The 25736-nt window shown below is 47.1% G+C and overlaps 1 protein-coding gene across 3 annotated transcripts in view; it reads right to left on the reverse strand.

Moving 5' to 3' along the window:
* LRRC4B (leucine rich repeat containing 4B) overlaps positions 1-25736 on the reverse strand; it is a 145583-nt gene that overhangs the window by 58451 nt on the left and 61396 nt on the right. The window contains exon 1 of one of the 3 annotated variants that reach the window (XM_083408173.1): positions 5614-5837. The exons of the other annotated variants lie outside the window; for them this stretch is intronic. The gene's annotated coding sequence lies outside the window, so the exon portion shown is untranslated. Of the gene's footprint in view, positions 1-5613; positions 5838-25736 lie in introns of those variants that run through there. 3 annotated transcript variants of the gene reach the window in all.

A 25736-nucleotide genomic window follows, 5' to 3' on the forward strand; every position in this document is an offset into this window, starting at 1 on the left:
ATTAAAATTATGGACTGGTCATTTCTTCGTCAGAGGGCAAACGGGCAAATTTAGCAAGGGATCAAATACTTTTTCCCCTCACTGTAGTATTGAGAGCTAGTATTGACCTTAGAAGAGGGATGGGGGAATGTGTAGCCTTCCAGGTGTTGCCAGACTACAACTCCCATCATCCTTTGGCCTTCTCAAGGCTGTAGCTCTCAACCAAAGGTGTAGCAGCAGTGTTCAAAACCAGCCAGGTGCCAGGCACATTTTGCACCTGGCTATCGGCCACGCGGGTGGCGCTGTGGGTTAAAGCCTCAGTGCCTAGGGCTTGCCGATCGAAAGGTCGGCGGTTCGAATCCCCGTGGCGGGGTGCGCTCCCGTTGTTCGGTCCCAGTGCCTGCCAACCTAGCAATTCGAAAGCACCCCTGGGTGCAAGTAGATAAATAGGGACCGCTTACTAGCGGGAACGTAAATGGCGTTTCCGTGTGCAGCTCTGGCTCGCCAGAGCAGCGATGTCACGCTGGCCACGTGACCCGGAAGTGTCTCCGGACAGCACTGGCCCCCGGCCTCTTGAGTGAGATGGGCGCACAACCTTAGAGTCTGTCAAGACTGGCCCGTATGGGCAGGGGTACCTTTACCTTTTTATCGGCCACTTGTGACCAAGTGAAGATGCCTGGGCGCCAAGATGGCGCCCAACATCTCCACCATCTGGAGGTACATGCCTGGGGATCATCAGATCTGGACTGTTTTCACAAGCCAATACTCCATCCTGTAGAATTCCATCAGTTATAATTTATCTGCACAATCAGAATGAATCTCAAGAACCAAAATGCTTTTTCTGTGCAGCCTGAGCAGGAGCAGTGAACAACGTTACAGTTAATTCTTGTTGCGTGTCTTCACTTACCCCACCCCACTGCCCGGCTCACAGTTGTGAAGAATAGCCCTACATTAAGAATGGTCCGTGTCACCATTAAGAAAAAGAGATAGGAATAGGCCAATATATATGTGGACTGTCCCTGGATCAAGTGACTTTTCTTCTTTAACTTCTCAAAGTTCTTAACCTAGCTCAAGGTTGTTGTCTAAACTAGCCAGATCTTTAACTGGCAATCCAGTCGCAGTCAGTCCATCATTTGAAAAACAAGACTTTAGAGCCGTCTTGCCCCAAAATGGCAACTAGACATTCCATTTTGGCAGGTGTAGCCTTGGTTTAAGGAGCCATTTGGCGCCTAGCTTATATACCTGAGTTTCTAGCACTGTGTAGCAACTGGGTACCTGAGAAGCGACTTTCCCTATTCACCCCTGAGGGCATCAGGATGGATGGTCCTTGAAGACCTCTTTGGATCATCCTGTTACATTGATAAGGAACTTGTGGCCCTACAGATGTTGACGGAACACAACATCCATCAACCCCAGCCAGCAGGTCCAATGGGGAGAGATGATGAGAGCCATAGCCGAACACCATCTGCAAGGAAACAGATTTATCATCCTCTTGGGTTAGGACATGGGCTCCATTCTTTCAAGGTGAGATTTTGCAGGACTCTACTTTCCCGGAAAGCATGGAGTAAGGTGTTGGGAGTCCCTTTATTTTGCAGCCGCTATATACTTTTCTATATACTGCTAACATGCTGAAAGAGCTTCTAAGCAGTTCAAAAGTTTGAAATCAATTATAAAATCCATACATAATTAAAACACACAATAAAACAATTCCATCAAGTCATTAAAAGCATCCACAATTAAAACATTTTAAGTATTCCTATTTTTCAGGGAGGGCAAATGATTTACATGGATTACTTGCTCCCCCTGAACCCCTGAATAATTAGAATGAGTGGGTGGTGAAAGCACCCTTAACTCTTCAAAGTTATGTAAGCTTTTTTAAAAAAATAATAATTCTCATTGTTCAATTTCCCAGCCCCTAAGTGTGGGGGATGGAGGGTTGGTAAGTGCATCTAATCTTCTAGCTTGTGGAGTCTTTCTGTTAGCCGTCCTGGGCTGCTGACATTCATCGTTTTGTTTACTGTTGCATTTTATCGCCTATTCTTGTTTTAATATGTTGTTCATACTTTGGGAGCTTTGACCATTGGTCATGCTGGCTGGGGCTGATGGGAGATGGAGCTCAACAACATCTGCAGGGGCCACAGGTTCCCCATCTCTTGACCTACATATTTCAAACAGCCAACGCGACTAGTAGCCCGACCCTCCCGATAACTTGCCTAATTGTATTTAAAATCCATCTAAGCTAGCGGCTATCGCTACATCTTCTGGCAACCAATTCTATAAATCAATTACGAGTTGTGTGAAGAAGCGCTTCCTTTTGTCTGCTCTCTGCTTCTCCTGCCAATCAATTTCGTTGGATGACCCCTGGATGGCTCAGTTGGTTAGAGAATGGAGCAGCTTTGATCCCTGTTTGGGACATCTGCATATTCCAATAATTCTATGAGCCCAAATTCTAGTATTATTATGAGAGGTAGGGCCGAGGGCACTTATCTCTATCCTCTTTTTTCCACGTGGCGACTTATTTTACAAACTTCATCCCTCGCCTGTGAACTACGGTCACAGCTGCAAATTCAAATGGTTGTTGAGGAGGACAATCCCAGGGAATGGGACCTAGGACAGAGCGCATGATGCTCACACATTGCTATGGTAAAGCAGGTCACTGTCCAGATAGGATACGACCGGGTAGCCTCCTGTTCCACCACTCTGCGCAGGAAATATGTGTGATAAATAAACCAGTTCTGCTCCAGCTCAGGAGTTACTGTGGCCTGGCGTTCATGCCTGAATACACCCCTTGTCGCTTTTATCAAGGACTGGGTGTTGTAACCTGAGTTCCATTCCTTGACCACTGATACCTCCATCCAAGGGTGACCAGAGAGGAGTTTCCTCCATCTCTTTTCAACATAGGGAATTCCGACTATTTGTCCACCTGAAGCCAGTGTTATCCACTCTGGCTGGCAGCAGAACTCTCCAGCTGAACTGTTCCCAGCACCTGCTCCTTGACCTTTTGTAGCTGGAGTCTGAGCTCAGGAAATTCTCCACTGGACTACACTTCGAAGACAGATATGGGACACAATGTTGAAGGTGTGTGTGTGTGATGGCCTGGGACTCGGGCTCGGACTCGGAACCAGAGGAGTCTCAGTCTGCACCGGATCCTTTGCCTCAGGCATCATCTGAACCAAGTCTGGGGCCTGATTCTGAAGAGCCCCACTCTGCACAGGTTCCCCTGCAACAAACACCAGCTGGGCCGAGTCAGGGGTCTGAGCCTGCCCTGGCTCCAGATGCGGGGATTACCTTGTTGCCTTCAGCTGGGCCATCACTTACAGCTGCTCCCCTGGGTCAGGGGAGGCTGAAGTGGCCCCTGGGTCTAGTAACTCACCAACGTCTCCTGAGCTGCAGAGACTAAGATCTGAGGGAAGGAGAGACCTGAGTACTTGCAGGAGGAGTGCTCACCTTCGGGCAAAACAGGGACGTGAGTTGCTGGGGGATCAGGACCGACCGCTACCCTGATAAAGATAAAAGGCTATCGGACCCCGCCCCAGGTTGCGGGAGCAACAATGGTGTATGCTAGATCCTGCCTGAGATCCTGTACCTGTCCTTGCCTGGTTTTCTGCCTCGTGTCCTGTCTTGGCCCTGTCGGACTGACTCCTAGCAGAACCTCCAGATTCTGGTCCGGTCCTGGACCGCGTTTCATGGGTTACCGCCAGGCTCAGCACAGTGTGTGTATACAAGAGAGGTCAAAAACTGAAGGCATGGCAAAGGGCCCCAAAGGCAGAATAAGCTGAGAGTATCATAGAATCAGAGTTGGAAGAGACTCTGAGAATCATCTAATCCTACCCCCTGAAATGCAGAACTAGGCAGATGTCCCAGATGGGGATCGAACCTGCCGCCTTGGCGTTATCAGCACAACGCTCTAACCAGCTGAGCTATCCAGGCAAATAGCTTTGTAAAAGTTACTTGCCCTGTAGTCACCAGTCTGCTGCAGGCTGGCAGAAGAAGGGCAGAGAGCGCCATCCTTATTACAGCAGCCTGATGTGTTTCTATGGTGGGTGCAGATTCTCTTCTCTTGAAGCCAGCTTTTGGCTTCCAGGCCGAGGTGGGACACAGCCATCTGCCCCTCCTGCACCTGCCTGCTTGCTCACTTGCTTGCATGCAAGTCTTTGTCCCCTACAGAGACCAGGCAAGTGCTTATTTACAAGGCTGAGATCAGAGACTGGGAAAGAGGGAGAACTGGGAGGTGTGATGCAAAGATGGTCTGGGGAGATGGACAGGGAAATTGGGGTGGTCCCTCATATCCCTTGTTACTGTTGCTACTAATCATAGAATTGTAGAGTCAGAAGGCATCCCAGGGATCATCTAGTCCAACCCCCTGCAGTGCAGGAATAATAATAACAATTTGTAGCCTACCTTTCCTCCGAAAAAGCTCAAGGTGGCATACACAATTCCCCACTCTATTTTCACACAGCAAGTTTCATGGCCAAGTAGGGATTCAAACTCTGGACTCCCAGGCACTAGGCTAGCGCTCTAGCCACTACACCACTGGCTCCCCATAGAGTCAGGAGAGGTCCAAAGGCCACTTAGAGCAACGTCCACCCACCAGACAACAGAACTATCCATTCACCAGTCAAAACCAGATCACAATGGACAAACAGAAAGGATTTGACGGCAGAGGATGGGGAGCAGGAGACATAGAATCATGGAATTGCAGAGTTGGAAGGGACCTCAAGAGGCAACTAGTCCAATCCTCCACAATGCAAGAATCCCTGGGTGGGCTCGAACCACCAAACTTCTGGTTAACAGCAAGACACACTGGCCCATTGTGCCACAGGGATCTACATCTCATCAAGGTAACTCACGCCACACTACATTTTCTTAGTGCTCAGTTTGGCACGCCATCTGATCATTTTGATATGCAAGATATCACTCTAGTAAGCAAGCCAAGCCATATTCACAATGCCTTCCCCTCCATCCTATGCCACAAGTCAGTGGGATGGGAAAGCGAGTGGGGGGCGGGCAGGGAGAGGCAGGATTCCTTTCGAAGCCCATAGGTCTCCATTCTGCCAGGACCAGAATAGCAACCCAACTGAACCACTGAATTTCACTGATGGAAATGTTTCCTAGGAGCGGGCTGGTGAGATGCAAAAGAGGGCAGGAGGCGGAGGAGGACCACAGGGTCTAGACCCCCCCCCCCTTTAAGGATTTGGAGGAGGCAGGGTGAAGGAAGCAGAGGGGACTGAGAGGCAACTAGGCCCAATGTGTCTGGAGGGAAGAGGGGCTTGGCCGACTGGGGAGAGGGCATAATAAGGTGGGACGTGAGAGGGTTGGAGGGGAGCTGCAGCTATCCCCCAATGTAGGGTTGGGGGTTCAAGGGGGTACGCTGGGGAAAGGATGCATGAGGAAGAAGCAAGTAATATACTCCTAACCGTGTGTGTGTGTGTGTGTGTGTGCAATGCTTGGATGGTGATGGAGGAGGCAAGGGGCGAAGCAGGAGGTGAGCCGAGAAGCGAGCCTCGCTGGTTCTGCTGCATCCTCTCCATCCCTGGTCCATCCATTCCTGCATCCCTGGTACCCAACTCTCTCTTCTCTCTCCCCCCCCCCCGCCTCTTCCACCCGCGCCGCATCCCCATGGCAACCGCTCACCATCTCCTCCCTTCGCCTTTCCTCCTTCGCCACGGCTGTCGCGCGCTCACCACCGCCACCCCCCCGCTCCGTCTCTTTCGCCGCGGCAGTGCAAAGGGGGGGAGGCGGGCGGGGGGAGGAATCCGCCTTCGCCCCCTCGACGAGCGGAGCCGAGAGAAAGGGGAAGGGACTCGGCATGCAGGAGCTGCCGCGGATGGATGGATGGAGGCGGGGAGGGAAGGAAGAAGGGAGGGAGGGGGGCAGAGGCGGAAGCACGGCGCATCCTCCCAGCGGCAGCGCGGCCAGGGGAGGGGAGATGGGGATGAAGGGAGGGTGGGCTTCTCTATCCTTCTCCTTCCCCCCAAGCCTTTCCGCCGCCTCCCTTTCTCTCCTCCAATTCTCCTTCCGCCTTCCCTCCTTCCTCTCCCCCTTGTATGGCTCGCTTCAGCTTTTCATCGTTCTCCCCCCCCCCCCACTCGCCACCTCTATTCCTTCCTTCCTGCCCCTTCTCCAGTTCTTCTTTCTCCTCGCCCACCACCTCCATGCGTAAAAAATCTGCAAGCCCTACAACCGCCACCCCCCACCCCGCACTCCTACCGAAAATGAGCATCCTTCTCTCCCCCTCTCCCCAACCCCACGAATATCCCAGACGGGCAAAACCCTGCAGAAAGCAATTTGCATGTGCGATAATATTCTTCAGTGGATGCAGGTTTCAGAATTGCCCGGTGCTTACTTGGCAGAGGGACTGAGCTAGGGCCCATCGACCCTCTCCTCCAGCTCCCTGCAGCATGCCTTATATGCCTTAAAACCACCCAGGTAACTTCTGGGCCTTCATATTTTACATCTCTTCTAGGCACATATGTACATTGCTATGTGCACCTCCCATTCTGCCTGCCAACCAAAAACCTGCCCCTTTCACAGGGATGCACCTCAATCAGGGGCGTACCTAGGGCTTGGATAGGTTGGCCCCTGGCAAGGGTGCAAGCCTGGGGGGGGCACAAAAATCTTGCCTCTCCACTGTGTCTCAAGTGACCAGGAGTCCGCCCACCTGCTCTCCTGGCTAAGGGCTCTGAACCTCATCTGCCCTGCCAGTAGTGATGTCCACATTCGCTTCAAATAATAATAATAATAATAATAATAATAATAATAATAATAATACCCCACCCATCTGACTGGCTTTCCCCAGCCACCAAAAGGATATTAAAAGCACAATAAAACATCAAACATTGCAAACATCCCAATACACAGCTGCTTTCAGATGTTTCCTAAGTAGTTTATTTCCTTGACATCTGATGGGAGGGTGTTCCACAGGGTGGGTGCCACTACCAAGAAGACCCTCTGCCTGGTTCCCTGTAACCTCAATTCTCGAAGTGAGGGAACCGCCAGAAGGCCTTCGGCGCTGGACCTCAGTGTCTGGGCTGAATGATAGAGGTGGAGACGCTCCTTCAGGTATACTGCCCTACCCACCTATTCCTCCCCCCCCCTCCATACAGGAGTGCCACAGAGGTCAGGCCCATTGCCCCTTGAGCCACCTCCTTATTCCCAGTTGATCTCTCACCCCACCCCACACACCATCGTCCTCCTTCACTGCTCTTCTCCCCAGTCACCCCCCCCCATTTGTCACACCCGCTTTTCCCTTCATTCTCTGGTCACCTGCCAGAAGAGCAGCTGTTTTAGTCTGTTTTAGCAAATATAACAAAGAGTTCTGGCTGCGAAAGCTAAGAAACCAATACATCTATTGCGGCTTGAGTTTCTGAAGGCAAAAGCCTAGTTTGTCGGATGTACAACGTACCGACTATGCATCTGGCCACCTGATGTCACGAAACGTATTATCCTCCACCCAAGCAAGTAAAGAATACCAGCTCACTCTTTAACCAACATCCAAAAATTAATTCATATTTGGTATCTGTTGAATTTGTATTTAACAGGCTCGTATTCTGATGCATTTTTTTCTAAGTTCGTAAGATCTTTCAGCGAAGGTAACAAAATAATTTGAGTTAATTTGGGCACGCAAGATCACACTCTTAGCCCACATGAATTAATCCAGAATAATCGCCACCCCGTGTGGTTCTCTTCTTGCAAAAATTACATCCACTCAGTCACATGAAACGAGTTAACACACAGGGGAAGAGCGTCACCCCATGTTTCTTTAACCGCAAATTATGTTGACAAAGGGGTGGTTTAAATCCACATTTGGAGACGGGGGAAATTACAGTGAGTGTCTGGAAATCATACTACATTCACACACACACACACACACACACACACACACAGCCTTGCTGTTCTTGGTGAACCGTTTCTCTTAGAACCTAGCAAAACATGTGTCTTCAAAAAAAAAAATGTCCCCAGAAATGAAAATTTAAAAATCCAGGGCTCTATCTCTCCAATATATTTCTACAGATGCAGGGTCATTCAGATCCCACTTTAGGGTTCTCGCTCTCACTTCAGGGCAAATCGATTTTACAAACTTACACTGGTCTCCAACACATTTAACCGGCTTTCCCTCAAAGGTTCCTGGAAACCGGAATTTAGTGGAGAAACTGATAACTCAATAATCATAGAATGGCTGTCAAGTCACCTGTAGAATAGATTTGCAGAAGGGGGACTTGCTACAAAACATTGAAGCCTGGAATGCTCCTGCTGAGAGTGCCAGCCAGCCACGCTTCCCCCCGCCCCATTCTATTCCCCCTCACCACCAATTTTTTCTTCCATCCCTCCCAACAGTCAGTCAGCCTTCTGTGCCCACTGAGCCCACTCAGTCCTTCACTGGGATGCTCTGGGGTTTGTTTTTAACCTCTGCAGGTTATGTGGAGCATAGTGGTGCATCGAGAAAACTGCTACCGTATTTGCAAAGCTAAGCAGGGTCTGGTGTGGTTTCGAATTGGATGGGAGACCACTGCATTGCAGGGGGTTGGACTAGATGACCCTTGGGAAGCTGTCCTACAATTCTGTGATTCTATTCTATAAAACTGGGGGTTCCCCCGCCAAGCCTGCTGATACCTCCCCTTTGGTGAATAGGTGGCACCATTTTGGTAGCAGTAGGCTTGCCATATGTCAGGAAAATTCCCAATATGCCCTGGCTTTCTGTTGTGAAAATGGGGCCATGGTCACGACGGAGTCACAATGCCCCTGTGACTCTGGACAAATAGAAGCAACAGAGCATATGCTTCTCCAATGTCTTTATTAGAGAGACATTTGAACTAGCCTCATCTTACCATGAATGTAGAATGTATTTCAATTAATTGATTATGATTTTATGTAAACTGTGTTATTTTTACCGTTGTTAGCCGCTCTGAGCCAGGCTTAGGCTGGGGAGGGTGGGATATAAATAAAATTTTATTATTATTATTATTATTATTATTATTATTACTGCGTAAGTACCCAAGGCACACAGGACAATTCTATACCTCCCTGCTGCTTTCAGATACCAACCCTGCTACAACATGTAACGTTGCCAGATTCTGCACAGCAGTGCTCAAAATCCGTCAGATGATGACCTGTGCCCCAAACCAGATATAATGAGCACCTACATTGGAGTGCTCTGTAGGCTGATAGCTACAGTCTTATATATACTAACTTTTTACGAACTTTCACTCTTGTCTAATGTTCCTAACCCTTCTTTTAGACTCGCTTAGCTTCTTTAATACAGACAGATGATGACAGATAGATAGATAGATATAGATGATAGAGATAGATAGAGAGATTTTCCATTTTTAACATTCACATAACATCTTATTCCTTTTTACATAACTTTTAGCTCCGCAGAACCACTCGACTTCCCTCCGTCTCGTCATCTGGTTTTCACATGCTTACGTCGTATTTCTGCACATTTATATCATCACAATTCTACATTTATTCCAATATTTTTTAAACTTTAATCAAATATTTTTAAAAAATTCTTCTAATAAACATTGCAAGATTTATTGCAGTCCTGCTAGTGTTTTTATATGTTTACAATAATTGTCTATATATTGAATGAATTTACTCCAATCTCTCTGGCATGTTGGGTTGCTCTGGTTTCAGATTTCCCCTGTCAGCTTTGCTAATTCTGCATAGTCCATCATCTTCATCTGCCATTCTTCTAGACTCACTTAGCTTCTTTAGGATTCTTATAGACTTATATACTTTCTGTTTTAACTCATTTTAGGTTTTTTTAGAACTTTTTTTTTTTTTAGATTTTAAATGATTGTACCCCTCCTTCCTTTTGCTTCTCTATGACCATAATAAAGATTTGGTGGTGTTGTCAGGGGGAGAATTTTGCGGAAGCGGCAAAATGACAGGGAAAACCCGGATGTATGGCAACAGAATGGAAAAAGCAGCAGAAACAGCTCCAAAGGCTTAAAATCATTAGGGGGGGGAGAGGTTTCCCAAACAACTTGGGTTTGTTCCCAAAGAAAGCTCAACAATTTTGGTGGGTTTCTTAAAATAAATAAATTACCTTTTGAAATATGGCAACCCTAGGCAGCAGGGTGAAAGCCATTTTGGTATGTCTGCTCTTAAAGGTAAAGGTACCCCTGCCCGTACGGGCCAGTCTTGACAGACTCTAGGGTTGTGCGCCCATCTCACTCAAAGAGGCCGGGGGCCAGCGCTGTCCGAAGACACTTCCGGGTCACGTGGCCAGCGTGACATCGCTGCTCTGGCGAGCCAGAGCCGCACACGGAAACGCCGTTTACCTTCCCGCTAGTAAGCGGTCCCTATTTATCTACTTGCACTTAAGGGTGCTTTCGAACTGCTAGGTTGGCAGGCGCTGGGACGGAACAGCGGGAGCGCACCCCGCCATGGGGATTCGAACCGCCGACCTTACGATCGGCAAGCCCTAGGCGCTGAGGCTTTAACCCACAGCGCCACCCGCGTCCCTATGTCTGCTCTTAAGCAGTTGCAAATAACATCTGAAGGAAGCAAAACAAACCAAGCAACCACCACCATCACCCCCCCAAAAAAACCATGGAAGGTTTCTCCCACCCATCCTCATAATTTGCTTCCTTCAGATATGTGTGGCGGGGGTGAGAAGAGAGATGGTTGTGTGTTGCCCCAGGTGGACAGGAAATATTTCTTCTGAGTCCCTAAGCCGCATGATTTGGGGAGGGTCCGGCTAGCTGCCTCTCCTGTACAAAGTGAGCAGGTTGGGATTTTGGATGGGCGCATGAACACAGGTATTTATTACATGAACAGTATACTGTTAATTTAATATGGCTTTTGAAATGTTTCTTATTAATGTCACTGTATCGATTCCTATTTGGCGCATGGTTCTGAGATGCTTTGGAATGCAAAGCAACGAGGGGGCGTTTTCTCAATAAATAAATAAATGTCAGTGGCCCCCAGCCAAAGTTTTCCTCCATCGGCGAGGCCCGGCAGGCTTACCTGACTGGTGAGGCAATGCTTCAAATTCGCACTGGGCACCTGCATCCCAGCCACCTTTTGAGTTTTCCACAATGCAACTGTTGCAGGGAATCCCCCCCCCCCCCAATCATTCAGTTTGTAAAAACATGACACACACACTCACACACGACATATGTGACGTTTCTGTTATAAATTCATAGTAAATCAACCGTACGTCGGATTTACACCGGTCCACTTTTATTTTGCTCCATGAAGAAAGGACTATCAAAGGGGATAGGTTTGATACAGGGTGGCCATAATCCCTTGAGCGTACCAGCATGTACACAGGAGCCCTGCCCAGTTGTTACGCCAATCCTGATGGTCTTAGACAGAAGACCATCAAGGTCACAAAGAACTTGCATATGGGAGTGGATTCAGCGCGGACTGGAACAAAGGACAATGATCAGCTCTTCCCTCTGGGGGCAGGAAACCGCAAGCTCCCCTTTGTCACCTGGAAAGTACTCATGAGGAGGGGGAAAGGAGGAACCAGCCAGGTGACAAAATACTCAGGTTACCTCCACAAACCCCTCCCGCAACCCCTCCTTTTTGTGATGTATCAATGGTGTAGTCATGATGTAGTCCTAGGGGTGTAGCTTGGGGGATTAGTAACTAATAAAAGTTGGGGTCTTCTTTTGATCTGGGCTTCCATCTTGCTTCATCTTGTTGTGGGTGGGAGTCCTGTCATGACAGTTTCCAATAAAGGCCAAGCCTACAGGCTGCTGTTTTGCTCCAAATTGTCCTGGTTGGTGTCTTTGTTTTTTGCCCAAGGGAGCCCTCGGATTCCTCCGTTAACCCATCAGAGAAACGTTATGCAAGGGGCACTGTGTGAAACAACAATAATATAAAAAGTAGCTGGAGCCAGCTGCCTGGTGCTGCTCAGAGAGCTGGGTCAGGAAAATTGGGGGGGCGGGGTTCGCTGCATCAGCAGGGGGGCCTGCCAGGTGGTTGGGGCCGTGGCAATTCGTTGCCCACGGCTGCCAGGTGCTGACACCAGGGTCTGGGAGCTGCCATGTTGCAAGAGCTGCCATGCTGCTACTGACAAGGTGTGAATATATACACCCATGGTTTAAAGATCTATTGACCCCAAACACAGCTGGTGATTTAGTCTGCCCAACCAATGCTTACCAGCGTGCATCTATCTTATTAACACTGAATGAGTGCTGTCCTCTCGCTTTCAGGTTGGATTTCACAACCCATCAAAACTTTCCGGAGCCAAACCTATCTCTACCCTGGTAACAGCTCTAAAGAGAAACTACGTTGATTGGCTGAAGGACTTAGTCCATGGCTCTGGGGCCATGTGACTTTGCTGTGAGGGGAAGAAAAACCATTATCGGCTGCCTGAATTACGTGGTTAATACCTCTTTGCAGACAGAGCAGAACCGTAGCTGTCAACGTTTCCCTTTTTTTAAGGGAAATTCCCTTATTCCGAATAGGATTCCTCGCAAGAAAAGGGAAAAGTTGACAGCTATGAGCAGAACAAGAGCCAAACACAGGAAGAAGTGAGACCACCAGCCGTTGCCAAGGTGGTGCCCTTGAGATGTTTTGGACCACAGCTAAGGCTAGTCCTCCAGTGGCGGAGGCTGCTCTAGCAACACTTGCCAATTTCACGACAGCCGACCTCATGGCGTCGGCGGGAGAGGAATGTTCAACACCCAGAAAAATGACACAGGAGATAATGATGCAAAGATGTCTAGCTAGCGACTCTCCACTGGGAACTGATGATGGACAGCAAAGAGGAGAGGGCTGGAAAGAGGTTAATCATCTGAGGTTAAAACCTTCCACTAATTTGTCTATCACTTCCCGCTCCCAAGCCATATAATTTCCTTCTTTGCTGGGATTAAACAAAATATGAGGAAGGGGGAGAGGATAAGGGGCAGGAAGCATTTCTATGATAAATAAAAGCACCCACGTACTTAATTTCTACCCTGTGGGTATTTAGGTCCTCCTAGACTGATTACGGCGTGGCGGGCGGGCGTCTTGCAACATGTCATTGATGCAGTAATAGTACATTTGTGGTGGGTTTATCCTGGATCATCCACACATCATTCTGCTTTAGTAATTGCCCTGTGATGCTTCCCCAACGTTACTGCCTCACTGGCGGGGCACAACCAACGCAAAACAACAGCAACAAACATTTGTGGTATGAAAACTTGCAGGATTTCAGGAGGAACTTAAAGGACATGCGCTGAATGGTAACAAAGCACTACGTCCACTCAAAAGGTTTTTGCAAGCGCAGGAGCGCCAGCTGGGTCCCGCAACCATGGGTGCCTGGGGCCGTGGGTGCCATTGCAACATGCACCGAAATTTGTGGGTCCCCAGCCCCTTCGTGGGGAATTTTGTGGGTGCTTGGGCCCCCAGGGTCCCGGGGAGTTAGCACCTATGTGCAGGTGCGAACAGTAATCACAGAGAGATGGCATATAACAGCCGCAATATCATCATGGGCACCTATCATCATGAATGCACATTGAAAAGGAGGGAAATGATATACAACGAATTGAAGAAAATGTTCCATTTAACATTTGTTTAAAAACCCGAGGTGTTTTTGTTGGGGATTGTAGGGAAAGACCTGCCAAAAAAGTTGAAAAACATCTTCATGTATGCTACAACGGCCGCGAGAGTTCTGGTAGCACAAGGATGGAAGAGTGAAGAAACCCCAACTAAAGAAGCATGGCAAGAAAAACTGATGGACTATGCAGAACTGGCAAAACTGACATATAAACTACGGGACAAGGATAACTGTGACTTTAAGGATGAATGGGAACCCTTTACAAAGTATCTGAAGACGCAACAAAGCGAACTGAACTCCTTGGCAGGTTTTGAATAACATTCACAAACTTTTTATTGATAATAATCAGCTAAATAGTTTGAGGATCTATACAACTTTGTAACATGCAGAAAACAGCAGTCTCAGAGAAACCAAAGACTGGAACTGAGGGAAGTCGGGGTGGGGGTGGGTTTTGTGGGGGAGTGGGGGAGGGAAGAAAAATGGGGGGGACAAGGATGATATGTTTTTGGATAATATGTCTTGTTATAATTTTGAATAAAAAAAATTAAAAAAAAGAAAAGGAGGGTTTTATATCGCTTGCTGGCGGGGCTGTTAACACAGACCTGCAGAAAGGAGGTTGTTTTCCCCCTTTGTTTCCCCCCTTAAACAAAGGGAAGACAGGGAAAAGCAGTATGGGGGTTGCATTATGCACAGTGCGCCGTTAATTCACAGCGCTGCAAAGGTATGGCCCTACTACAAACCACAAACGCCATTCTCCCGGCCATTTGTTGCTGCCCTCAGGTTAATGGTTAGTGTCTGATTCAAGCATGAGCACTTGGCCTCTTCCCAAGGTGATGTGAGACCAGGCAACCTCTTACACCTGGAATGAGAGCAAGAGAAGCTGGTGAAAGGGAAAATGCAATGCTCTGGGCTTTATTTGTTTGTTCTGGTACCCATTATGGGGAACTCCTTCCCTTAGGAGACTCATTAGGTTGCCTCCCTCCCAGTTTTTATAAAAGCAGCTTTCATCCCACAGGACATCTGAAGGTGGTTAAAAGCAATTGTTGGGTTTTCATCTGGTTGTTCGTAAGGCTGCCTAATATTATTACGATTTTGACCTCGTCTGCTGTCTGGTGCTATTTTTGTGTTTTGTTGCCTCTGTTGCTTGCATCACGGAGCCGGTTTTAATCTTGCATGTATTTTATATCTGAACGGTGAACTACCTTGGGAAATCCTTATGGGGGAGGAAAGATGATCCATGGATTTAATTAATAAACATATGAATAATAAAGGAGTGCATCTTTAATTGATATGAAATGGGGCATGGGGCCAAATTGCACCACGCGTGCGCAGAGTGTGGCTTTTGTGCAGACAAGTGTGGCTTGGGACAATGGGACAAATGAAAATAATTACTAAGCTACCATAGGGTGCAAAGAGGATTGGCCGGTGAATTGTCAGCCTGTTCCGTGACTGTGGTTAAATATTGCCAAACATTACATGAAGCTAAGAATGCCACTGGGAACGTCCAGATAATTGTATCCTCTTCTTATTGATTTATTTAATTTAACAGGATTTATTAATCAACAAAACCTATAAGAAGATTACATAAAATATTGAAGATACATTAAAATTGCCCATAAAATCTGACAAGGTGACCTAAAAAATGTTTAAAAATATAAATAAAATCAGCAATTAAAAAAAATACATTATAAAATAAATTAAGATATTATAATACATCTCGAATTTACTTTTGGCTTAATAAGTCAGGATTTGAACAAACCTTTTACAGAAGCATAGAAGCATAGAATTGTAGAGTTGGAAGGAACCACGAGGGTCATCAAGTATAATTCCCTGCAATGCAAGAATCTTTTGCCCAACATGGGGCTCAGACCCACAACCCATGCGATTAAGAGCCTCATGCTCTGCCAACCAAGCTCCTCTTTCAATCGCTTATGCAGCCCCTTTGATTCTCTCTTCGCAGTGGAAGCCAACAACCAAGAGCCCTTCCGCTAGATATCGTTTGCAGTTTCGTTTCAACTGGGAAACTGTGCTTAACAGTTTCAAACAGCTTCTCCTGCTCTGGAGGGTAGGACTCAAACCAATGGCAAGTCAGTAATTAAGGCATAAGCTTTTATGGGCTGGAGTCCACTTCAGCAGATGTATCTAATGAAGTGGACTGTAGTCTATGAACATTCATTCCAGAACAAATCCATTTGTCTTCAAGGCGCCTCAAGAGTCTTCATTGTCTATGCCAATGCAATGTTGAGGACAACATCTGGACGGTCATAGCTTCCTAATCCGAAAAAGCAATGTTTTGTGGTAAGTCCCCACTTGTTCTCTCTCTAATACCTAACTTTAGTGATGCTGTTTGGGACGCGGGTGGCACTGTGGGTAAAACCTCAGCGCCTAGGACTTGCCGATCGCATGGTCGGTGGTTCAAATCCCTGCAACGGGGTGAGCTCCCGTCGTTCGGTCCCAGCGCCTGCCAACCTAGCAGTTCGAAAGCACCTCCGGGTGCAAGTAGATAAATAGGGACCGCTTACCAGCGGGAAGGTAAATGGCGTTTCCGTGTGCTGCGCTGGCTCGTCAGATGTAGCTTGTCACGCTGGCCACGTGACCCGGAAGTGTCTGCGGACAGCACTGGCTCCCGGCCTATAGAGTGCGATGAGCGCACAACCCTAGAGTCTGGCAAGACTGGCCCGTACTGGCAGGGGTACCTTTACCTTTACTTTACCTTGGAAATGAAATGGGGCCAAAAAATATATATAGTGGTTTCTGCATACTTAGGGGACTCCCTAGGTGGGCAGAAGTATATTCATTTGTGCATTAAAATAATAACAAATAAAAAAGAAAGCATCAGGTCGAATGGCCCAGAAGGACCCATGAACAATAAGATTATGACATCAGGAAGAACTTTCTGGCAGTAAGAGCTGTTCAGCAGTGCAATGGTCTTCCTTAGGAAGTTGTGGACTCTCCTTCATTGGATATTTTTAATAATAATAATAATAATAATAATAATAATTTATTATTTGTACCCAACCAACTGGCTGGGTTTCCCCAGCCACTCTGGGCGGCTTCCACAAAGACCACAAATACCCTAAGATGTCACACATTAAAAACTTCCCTAAACAGGGCTGCCTTAAGATGTCTTCTGAATGTCAGGTAGTTGTTTATCTCTTTGACATCTGATGGGAGGGCATTCCACAGGGTGGGCGCCACTACCAAGAAGGCCCTCTGCCTGGTTCCCTGTAGCTTTGCTTCTCGCAATAAGGGAAACCTCCAGAAGGCCCTCGGCACTGGACCTCAGCGTCCGGGCAGAACGATGGGGGTGGAGACGCTCCTTCAGGTATACTGGGCCGAGGCCATTTAGGGCTTTAAAGGTCAGCACCAACACTTAAAGCAGAGGTTGGATGGCTACCTGTCTTGTAGGATCGATCTAAAGATTCATTGCAGGGGGTTGGACTATTTTCTGAGAATCCTCCAGAAAAATAATCTCTCAAAGGACCTGTTGATGGCATTTTACCATTGTACTGTTGAGTGTATTAACTTATGGTCTGTGTGTGTGGTTTCGGAGTTGCACGGTCAGGGAAAAAACAATGCTATCCAGGGTTGTAAAGACTGCGGAGAGAATAATTGGGTGCACTCTTCCCACCTTGGATCAAATCTATGCTTCCAGGTGCCATAAGAAAGCTGCAGAGATAGCGCAGGATAGTACGCACCCCAGAAATGATCTCTTTCAGCTTCTGCGTTCTGGAAGAAGGTACAGGTATAAAGTCTAGGACTAGCCACCTGAGAAACAGTTTCTATCCAAATGCGATTTTGGTTTTAAACGCAGTGTAAGGTAGTCTTTATGTGAGTATATTGTATTCAGTTATGGAGTATCAGAGTTGTTAGGTGCTAACCAGGCTAGGATAGCTGGGATAGCAGGTTTGTGGGTTTTTGAATGTCTGATGTAGATTTTTTTCCAATTTTGTGGTTCTGTATGGGACAATGACAATAAAAATTATCGTATGTACCGTATTTATCTAGGATAAATTAGATTAGGATGCTTTCGAACTGCTAGGTTCAATTCTACGATTTTATGAAACTATGACTTCATATGCTGGCTTTTTCAAAGCTGTTAGCCATTGTTTTCTGGTTCAGGAAAGAAACAGGAAACTGAAGGTAATGAATGGTTTGTTCCAGACTTCCCGGTTTGTTCACCTGCTTTGTGAAAAAGAGGAGCAAATGGCTTGCATTTGTAACCAAAGGCCTTGCTCATACCTTGACTTTTGAAGTCAAGATATGACCATCCAAACATGATCAATGTACACATGGCAGCACACTCTTTTTATCTCATTGTGATGTCGTTTTTTATAAAAAGCTGCTTCTCCCCACTGCCCCCCAACCTTGCAACAGTCAGGGGCACAGCTAGCAGTTTAGCAAAGCTCCTCCTACTGGTCAACTGCTATAACTGCAGGCATCTCCAAACAGGAAGAGGAACACAAAGCGTGGCAGTTCCTGCCCAGGGCCGCCATCTTGCTTGCCACAAGAACCAAGGAGTAAATCTGCCATGTGATCCAGCTGGCTTCCTTTATATAGTCCCTTCGAGGGACTGGACTTGGGCCTTGAAACTTCTTTGCCGCCGAAAAGGTTGTTTTCATTTTTTTGCAGTAATGGTGGACTAATTTGTTTCTGTAATTTGCATAGCTGTCAAACCTGTCCGTGATCAAAGTTCCTATTTTGCAGCTCTTCTTATCATGTTAGAACTTCAACAACAACAACAAAAGGCCATCACCGGACAACCTTTGCCCAACCAGTTGAATAAAAAAGTTTCCAACTGGTCAGATGAACAGCAATCAATGCCTGTGCTTCCAGGGAGCACAGCAGACAACTTGATATTGTTCGTCGTTCAGTAAGTGAGGAGGTGAGTTTAGTAGCAGGGAGTACTGCAGGTCCCAAATATGATCTTTATGGAAAGGATTTTGGCATAGCTGTCAACTTACAGATTTGAAAATAAGGGACCAGCAGCCTCGAAAATAAGGGATCAGCAGACAAAATAATGGGCACAGGTATGTTCAACTTCTGAGCCCCTCTGAGCCAAAGATAGAAAGCCCAGCCAGCAGCCAAAACGAAGCCTCAAACGGTGGTTCCCACAGCGCAGCAACCTGGCAAAGGGGATGCAGCAAGGAAAATCACTGTCGCCTCTCCACTGGGAAGCGCTGAGCAAAGGCAAGTCCCCAGGCAACGCGGCCGATTTGATCGGCACAAGGCATGCAGGCTTCACCCCCCCCCCCAGTCGTTCTTAGACTCCTTATTGCGGGAGCAACGCAGCCAAGCAACACAGCTGGAGTTTCCCTCCTCCCTGGCCGGCAGGCAGGGAGGGAGGGAGGGAGATGAGCTGCTTCCTTTGAAACCCAGGAAATTTAAGGGGCATCATCAATAAGGGACAGCAGTGGGACACAGCGCTGGGGTAAGGGAGTTTCCCGCCAAATAAGGGGCAGTTGACAGCTATGGATTTTGGTTGAGTCTGGAGTAGTAGTAGGTTGGCCACATGTCATAGAGGGGGAAGTGGTAGCTATTGCAGGATGTCAGTAGTAGCAGTAATTGTCTGCCTGCCTGTCTGCCTGCCTGCCTGCCTGCCTGCCTGCCTGTCTGTTTGTTTGATTGTTCATTCGCCACCCATCTGAGTGAGTTGCCCAGCCACTCTGCGCAACTTCCAACATACTAAAATCATTAAGCACAGCAAAAGATCAATCATTTCCCTATATCGTCGTACCTCGGAAGTTGAATGGAATCAGTTCCGGAAGTCCTTTTGACTTCCAAAATGTTCGGAAACCAAGGCGCGGCTTCCGATTGGCTGCAGGAAGCTCCTGCAGCCAATCAGGAGCTGCGGAAGCCCTGTCAGGTGTTTGGCTTCCAAAAAATGTTTGCAAACTGGAACACTCACTTCCGGGTCTGCAGCGTCCAGGAGCTAAAACTTTCGAGTCGCAAGGCATTTAACCTCCGAGGTACGACTTCTTCTTCTTCTTCTTCTTCTTCTTCTTCCCTCCAACATTTCTCCATGGTTTCCAATACTGTAGATTCCCATGGATTGAGAACTCCAGATTTTACTGAACTCTGTTTCCCATCAGCCCCAGCCAGCATTTCCAACAATATCTGCAAGACTACAAATTCCCTATCCCTCGATTTGATCTTGCACTGAAAGGATTGGGTGTGGGTGATTTTTCTCTGCACACCCTGGCTGTGTGGGGGTGACCTCCCGCATCGAGTGATCTCGAGAGCAAGAATCCTGGGTAAAACACAAAGGTCTCTTGCCTCTTGACAGCTAGCCTGAGGTATCGTGGGTGATGAATCCTTCCCTAACCACAGAGGCTATAATGATTGTGGTGAAGCTGTAAGTTGATGACACAGGCAAAATCCAAGAATAGGACTATGTAATAGGGTTCGCCAATTGTCTTGATTTTTGTCAAGGCAGTCCAAATAAAAATTCAACGTTCATGGGTTCATTAGTAAGTACTCTCCTCACCCTATTTCACAACTAAAGGCAATGTCTGGTAGTATTAAGGTCCATACAGAAAAGAAAAACAGACTAGGACTGAACAGTGAATAAAAAGCAATAAAATAAAAAGATTATACATGCTGCTCATGATCTGTTTGCCAGGACCAGCTCAGCAAAATGCCATCTGATAGGCTTCCCTGCTATCAGCACATCCCTGACATCAGCATCCCCTTTCCATGGACTTACTAGTGGTGGCACCACAACAATTTTTGCATCAGACAACTGTGAGGCATTTCCCCACAACGCCCCAGAATAACTTGCCTCCGGCTTGTTGTGATTGGCCACAGCATCCGTAGAGCAGGGGGTGGAAGAGGGACACTTTATGTGGAATATGTCCCTATTTTCATCTGAACCAGCTAGGCTGTGGCCTAGTTGAACCACTAAGCTGGGATGCAATGGGCTAACAACAACTTCACGCGGATGCTCTGCTATAAGGGAATAAACAAAGGATGGCAATTCCAGGGCGTAGGAGCGACCACTGAGTAACAAAAACTGTGGCAGAATAAGGGGGCCACCTCAGGCAGCTGGTTTTAGAGGTCATGAAAGGGCAGCAAAGTGTTGACTTTATTTCACAGAATCACAGAACTGTGGAGTTGGAAGGGACCCCAAAAATAATCTAATCCAGGGTTTCCCAAACTTGGGTCTCCAGCTGTTTTTGGACTACAACTCCCATCATCCCTAGTCAGCAGGACCAATGGTCAGGGACGATAGGACTTGTAGTCCAAAAACAATTGGAGAAACACTGATCCCTGCAACGCAGGAATCTGTTTGCCCAATGTGGGGCTCCAACCCACGATTCTGAGATTAAAAATCTCATGCTGTAACAACTGAGCTATTTAATTTTATTATTGTTGTGTTTTCATTCCAAAGAAGGAGAGGGGCTTGTGAGATTTTGTGCTGTAACTTGGCCCCCCTTAGGTGCTATGCCCCTTGTCTTGGAGCGTGAGGGGGGCACATCTCATCCCAGGCCACAGAGAGGTTAGGCTGGCCTCAACTAGAGCCAGGGCTTTTTCGGCTGCGGCTCCAACCTGGTGGAACGCTCTGTCACAAGAGACTAGGGCCCTGCGGGACTTGACATCTTCCCGCAGGGCCTGCAAGACAGAGCTGTTCCACCAGGCCTTTGGTCAGGGCGCAGCCTGACTCCCTCCTTTGGCAATCTTCACAGAACTTCAGCTTAATGGTTGCCATCAATTTGATTTTCATTAATTTTTATAATGAAATGTTTTTAGAATGTTGCACTATTTTATTATTGTTAGCCGCCCTGACCCCGGCTTCGGCTGGGGAGGGCGGGATATAAATAAAATTTATTTATTTATTTATTTTATTATTATTATTATCTGCTGTTACCCAACAGGCTGGCCCTGCTCAGCATCACCACTGAACATAACGTCCCCCCTGCCCAAGCCCCATTTGCTTCTCAATTTTGGGGGGGAACAAATGCAATTAGGCAAACAGGTGCCACAGAAGACCAGGCTCCTCTGCCTTTAAAAGCCGTGGTGTCTGTGCCACCCACACAGCCTTCCTAAGCGAATTGTTCCCCAGCTCAACTTCTGCGCATGGAAGTCTCAGGCCACGCGTATCGCTGGTTGCTGAGTGAGAAGCAAAGAACTTGGCAGCTGCTTACAAACCCAGAATGTTCCCCAACCGCCACCCCTGCGCTGCCGTCCTCACAACCATCTCCAAGGATATGCAAATTGATCCAGTAACACATCTAGAACTATATTGAGATGCCAGGAATTGGGGCCATATGGACGTCTGCATTTGAACTCCTCGGCTTGGCTTGGCCTTCGTCAGCATGGAGCGATCATGTCAGGAGTTGTAGTTTAAAACATCTGGAAAGCAGCACGTTCCTGAAAGCTGGGTTAGCACGGGCCCAGAGAAGTGGCACGCCAGGTACCTCTTAACTGGAAGTGCTGTGGGGGTTATCGGTCTGTTTGTTTCGTTCCTGTTTTCTATCATGTATTTGCGCTTTTACGTTGCATTTTTATGTTGTGGACCGCCCTGAGATCTGCAGGTGAAGGGCGGGGTACAAATTTAATAAATAAATAAATGGAACCGGGACATTCAGTATTCAAAGCACATGTTCTGTATGCAAAGCGCATCCCATTAGGGATGAGGAGGGAGGGAATATCAATTTGGTTCACCTTTAAAGGCAAACCTACCAGATTTGCACTTTCTGAAATGATCTGCAAAACAAGCCGCCCTTCAAATTTTGCACTTCTCCAAAGACTGCATGCAGTTCTCCAGCTAAGTTATGGTAGTGTGTGTAGATACATATGCTGGAGCAGGCTTAGGCAAACTCGGCCCTCCAGATGTTTTGGGACTACAATTCCCATCATCCCTGACCACTGGTCCTGTTAGCTAAGGATGATGGGAGTTGTAGTCCCAAAAAATCTGGAGTTTGCCTATGCCTGTGCTAGAGTAAAGTGTGTATAGAAACTGTTAGTGAAAGGAACTTTTTAAAAAACAAAACCATTATATTAGGAGGAATTGCTTTGAAGAAATGTGTGCTCTAGACCAGAGTTGCATACAAAAAAATGTGTATATCGGGAGAAATTTGCCCTAAAATGCCAAAGGATTTTAAATAGGAGGTTGTGGTTTTTTGCGGGGAGAATTCACAAACAGATGTGGAAATTTGTTGAACTGAAGACTGGAAAAATGAGAAATGGGGGAACCAAAATCAACTAGATTTGCCCCTCCCTATCTATAGCCGAAGGGTCGCGGGTGGCACTGTGGGTTAAACCACAGAGCCTAGGACTTTCTGATCAGAAGGCCGGCAGCTCGGTCCCTGCTCCTGCCAACCTAGCAGTTCGAAAGCACATCAAAGTGCAAGTAGATAAATAGGTACCGCTCCGGTGGGAAAGTAAACAGCGTTTCCGTGCGCTGCTCTGGTTCTTAGTCATGCTGGCCACATGACCCGGAAGCTGTACACCGGCTCCCTCAGCCAATAAAACGACATGAGCGCCACAACCCCAGAGTCATCCGCGACTGAACCTAATGGTCAGGGGTCCCTTTTCCTTTTATCTACCACCGAGTGATTTCAGTATCAGGCTGTATCGTTTGCCCCCTGCCCTTTGACCTTTTAGGTTACGTTCAGATCCAACTGCTAAGTTTCCCCCAGCCGTACGAGTGCGCGTTAGACAATTCCTTTCCTTAAAAAACACACACACACACACACACACACACACACACAAGATAATATAACCCCAGGAGGTAGGGAATTTGAAAAAAAGAACCTTCTGGGAAACAGAGAATGAAAATTGCATGTCTGGTTAACGATGAGCAGTGCTTCCTAAGTAACAAGCTTAAGACGGCCGGTTCCTCCCACAAGTCTCTTCTGTACCTTAAAGACGTCTTGTTGGAACAATCAGTAAGTGCAATTATCCCCATGTGAGAGGTAAGGTGGAGTGGGGGGGGGGGAGAGGATTGTCGTGTTGGCAGAGCACACTCCTTTCATGTAGGAGGCCCCAGATTCCATCCGCAGCATCTAATGTAAAAAGAAACAACCAACCAACTTAAAAAAAACGATTTCAGGAAGCTGCTCCTTTGTACCTGAGATGCAAACACAGAATGCACCTGTCATTTATGAGAACAAGTGCTGAAAATCACAGAACGGCCTGATAGAAGCAGGGAACACCCCCCAAGGACCAGTTCATTGTCCATGGTACTTAACATGAAACACTGTGTCCAGAGGAAAGATGCTTTTCTGAGAATCAGAGGGTGGTAAACAAACAACATGGATGGGCATCATGCACACCCTTCCGAGTGTCTCTATTTTCCAGGGACAGTTCAGGAATTACAGAAGCCGTCCCAGTTTCTGATTTGATCCCGGAATATCCCGGTTTTTCCTCCCCTCCACATGTCGGAGAAAAATTTAAAGTGGTGGGCTGTGGGGGTGCAAAAACGGAGCCCTGTTTGTACTGAAAATAAAATTCCCCTGCACCAAATGAAGGAAATGGTGAAGCTTCCTATAATTTTGAAGGGAAATGTCACCAATCCACTCTAAATTCTTTCATGCCTCAGCAGCCAGCCGGTTTTTAAAGAAACACAGGGGGTGTTTACTCCTTTACTGTAAATGGTGCCATACGCCATCTACTCAGAAGTAAGCCCCACTGTATTCAATGAAGCTTACTCCCAGATAACAGGGACTGTGCAGCCTTACAATGCCATCCTAAGCATTTTTACTCAGAACTAAGTCCCGCTGAAGGGATGTGGGTGGCGCTGCGGGTTAAACCACAGAGCCTAGGACTTGCCGATCAGAAGGTCACATGACCCGGAAGCTGTATGCCGGCTCCCTCGGCCAATAAAGCGAGGTGAGCGCCGCAACCCCAGAGTCAGTCACGACTGGACCTAATGGTCAGGGGTCCCTTTACCTTTACCTAAGTCCAGCTGAGTTCAACAGGATTTATTCTGATATTCTCCTGATTGCCCTCACAGTTTCCATTATTATTATTATTATTATTATTATTATTATTATTATTATTTCCCATCTTTTTTTCCTGGCAGGGACTCAAGGCACTTACAGCAAAAAAATTATTTCATTCCACTGATCTGTTGAAGGTGTTGTACATGATCCCTTCCCTTGCACACTTTCTCGTTGAAACAATCCTGTGAGGTTGGTTAGGCTGAAAGGTTGCAATTGCCTCAAGGTGACAGATGTATATGTGCATACAACATATATGTTTGCAACCACAAGATGTAATGCTGTAATATAATAAGGAATGCATGTCCAAAGTATAATACAAAAAATTATTAAGGAATTATAGACATTTATATAATGTATATATAGTAATCGCGCTTAAGTAAGAGCAATGTAGAGAAGCCAGAAGAGGGTGGAAGGAAGTTAATTTGGATAAGATATAGATTGAAAGGAGAATAATACTGTTAAGCTGTGTTGTGTTTAAGATATTTGGGAAAAAATAATAAAAATTATAGGGGGGGGACCCGTGTTTGCAGCAAGATCAAACACGAGAGAAGCTTCCTGATGTAGAACAGAATGCCCCCATTCTGTTCTACATCAGTTCTACACTGAATGCTGTCGGAAAGAGAATGATGGGCTGGAAAAGGGGTGGGATATCTTTCTGCCTTCCCCTCTCACCCAAAGGCCAAATTGTCTTATTTATTTATTGAATCTATATCCCAGCCTATACCTGGAGGTCTCAGGGTGGTTCACAGAAAAGCTCACAATATATAAAATAAAAATAAAAACAATAACGCAATAACACACCCCCACCCCCAAAAAAGAACCATATTTTAAAAGGGCATAGGATGTCAATCAGGTCAACCAAAAGCCTGGTTCAAAAGGAACGTTTTTGCCTGGCACCTAAAGGTGTATAATGAAGGCGCCAGGCGAAATTCCCTGGAGAGAGCATTCCACAGACGGGGAGCCACTGCAGAGAAGGCCCCGTTGTCGTGTTGCCACCCTCCTCAGCTCTCGAGGAGGAGGCACACAAAGGAGGGCCTTAGAAGATGATCTCAGGGTCCAGGTAGGTTCATATGGAAAGAGGCGGCCCCTGAGGTACTGCGGTCCTGAGCCGTAATGCAGCAATCAGTGAGTGGTCAAGGTCTATATCCCAGTGAGCATGGCTGGAGGCAGAGATGGGTGGGGCCAAAAGAGGATAGGGCAAATTGACGGAGGGAAAGCTATCAGCCATGATGGCTATGCCTCTGCCGCCACAAAATGCTTCCCAGTATCAGTTGCTGGAAACCAGTGGCCCATCTAATCCAGAATCCTGTTCT

Source organism: Podarcis tiliguerta (assembly GCF_965153285.1).
Source record: "Podarcis tiliguerta genome assembly, chromosome: 13".
NCBI lineage: Eukaryota > Metazoa > Chordata > Lepidosauria > Squamata > Lacertidae > Podarcis > Podarcis tiliguerta.